This window comes from Phalaenopsis equestris, unplaced genomic scaffold, assembly GCF_001263595.1.
Source record: "Phalaenopsis equestris unplaced genomic scaffold, ASM126359v1 Scaffold000606, whole genome shotgun sequence".
Classification (NCBI taxonomy): Eukaryota; Viridiplantae; Streptophyta; class Magnoliopsida; order Asparagales; family Orchidaceae; genus Phalaenopsis; species Phalaenopsis equestris.
Window position 1 is genome coordinate 973,455 of NW_018165046.1, and position 2,533 is coordinate 975,987.

The 2,533-nt window shown below is 36.2% G+C and overlaps 2 protein-coding genes across 3 annotated transcripts in view; both read left to right on the forward strand.

Moving 5' to 3' along the window:
* Positions 1 to 2,533, forward strand: part of LOC110029820 (serine--tRNA ligase) — a gene marked incomplete in the record, with an annotated part of 30,844 nt that overhangs the window by 18,343 nt on the left and 9,968 nt on the right.
* Positions 1 to 2,533, forward strand: part of LOC110029821 — a 16,170-nt gene that overhangs the window by 7,968 nt on the left and 5,669 nt on the right. The window lies entirely within an intron of this gene.

Genomic DNA, 2,533 nt, shown 5'->3' on the forward strand with positions numbered 1-2,533 from the left:
GAGATTCCGGACACAGCTCTGTGTCCGGAATCTAATAAAAGCACGCAGTGTGTTTTGGCTGGACCCACCTAAAATTATGAGGGAGAAGTGTTTTTTTTCCTTGACCCGACTTGAACCAACACAATGCTTTGAAAAACACGCCATGTGTTTTTTTCAACAGCGGTGTTATTTGCATTGATTTGAGTGCTATTGCGGTGTTATTCACTTCTCTTCGGCGGTTTTATTTGAAGTATTCCGCGGTGTTATTCACGTGTTTTCGGGGGCGGTGTTATTTGCGTGGTTATGCGGTGTTATTCGCGTGCCTCTTCGGCAGCGTTGTTATACATGTGTTATTTGTGGTATTATTACGATATTATTTTTGTTTTATTTGAGGTAACCCGCGGTGTTATTTGAGGTGTTATTATGATAATATTGCGTTGTTATTTTAGGTAACCCACGATGTTATTCTCGTGAATTTAAGGTATTATTGTGGTATTATTACAATGCTATTACGTTATTATTTTTGGATTATTGTGGTGTTAGTACGATGTTATTTGAGGTATTAACGGTGTTATTGCAGTGTTATCGCTGTTCTTCGCGTGGATTTGCATTGTTATTGCATTGTTATTACGATGTCATTGTAGTGTTATTCTATTTATCGTGCCGTATTTTTTAAGGTAAATTGCGGTGTTATTGACGCATTTTTGGGGGTGTTATTCGAGTAAATTTGCGGTGTTATTGTCGTCAAAAAAAGTAAATAATACTGTTGCCGCAAATAACATGCTGTTTTTTCGAAGCATCAGGCTGGGTTAGGCGGAAAAAATATTTTTTTCGTCATTTTTTTTAGGTGGGTCCAACCAAAACACGTGGCATGATTTTATTGGAGTTCTCAGAGAGCTGCATTAGTACTTCGTATGGAAAATTTTTCGTTTGGTCGTGGTTTGGATTAACTGTGGTATCATAGGACTAGGTGGATAATGTGATTTTTTTTTTAGTGCGGCGTTAGGTTAGGTTGTACGAATCCTTGGTTTAGGCTAAGAAGGACAAATTTCTAAAATTTTAGGGTTTGTCGGGCGTTGAAAATAATATTTTTTATAAACTTGATGTATATTAAGCCCATATTTATACAAATAAATCGAAATATTTTAAATAGTTTTAACAAACAGGGGCAGATTGGTCATTTTTACATTAAACAGCTGGCTCACAACATTTTCACACAGCTGCACTAAACAGACAGTCAAATTCCCCACAGCTGCTTCCCTGTATGGAAAATTTTTCGTTTGGTCGTGGTTTGGATTAACTGTGGTATCATAGGACTAGGTCGATAATGTGATTTTTTTTTAGTGCGGCGTTAGGTTAGGTTGTACGAATCCTTGGTTTAGGCTAAGAAGGACAAATTTCTAAAATTTTAGGGTTTGTCGGGCGTTGATACGATATGATATCATTATAGAGTTCCTAGAAGATGTTTAGGAGTACAAAAGGTTTTACAGAAGTTTAATGATTGATTACTTGAGTGGGAGGATGGTTGCGACTGAAAATTAGCATGAACTATGATAAGACAAGGAATCGAAACCAAAAAAAGGTTGGTTTCCTGCCATGAGCAACACATTGTAGCGGTGTCAATGGCTATCCAATTGAAAACAACACACAAACAGCAGATCAGTGAGGGGATCCACCATTACGGGTGATGGCTCAAGCTAAACTCGACTCGTGTATACCTCTATCCACCACCTATTCATAGACAAGCTACAAATATATATATATCACTTGTGAAAAGAAGAGGCTACGACACTCCGACTAACATAAATCAGAGAAAATCTCTTGAAATTTATTAAATTAGAAAATCCAAATCAAATAATCAGAATACAGCATATATATATGTCCATAGTAGCAAAAAACCTAATTAGAAACTAGAGAATTAGGCAAGAACCAAAATGGGAAGAAGCAAAGGAAGTAAACATGCTGGAACTAAAGAAAAAAGATAAATAACAGAAATAAGGAAATCTTGGTAATCCAGGGACTCCCGTGATCGTTGTGTTCTCACGATCCTGCGTTCCACGGGATTCCGCGATACTTCGGATGCGGTAATGATGCATCCGAGTTACCTACTATTCCATTGAAATTCAACGCCTTAATTTTGATAGAGGCATGAGATACTTTAGTTACATTTTTGAAAGTCACCTAAATAATAATGATATTATCGGTCAAAGTAATACACTCAAAAAATGATATAGCCAAAAAAAAAGTTATATATCTTGAAGGTGGCAATATATATTATATTCACCACTAATACCTCTACATTTCGTTAGTGTGATTTCATACTCTCAGTCTACTATCTTATAAATTTTCTACATACTAGTGTGCTTCAGTGCAGAACTCCAATTAATGTATTTCTCAAATGCTTCTGAAATACTCTTATGTAAGGGTGTCAAGTTTGTTTAATGGGTTGAGTTTAGGTCCGACTCGAATTTGACTTGAGCCGAAATTGGTTGCCCTGAACTTAGCTTATTTATTATACAACTTAAAATGTCTAACCTGATTCCAACTTGATACA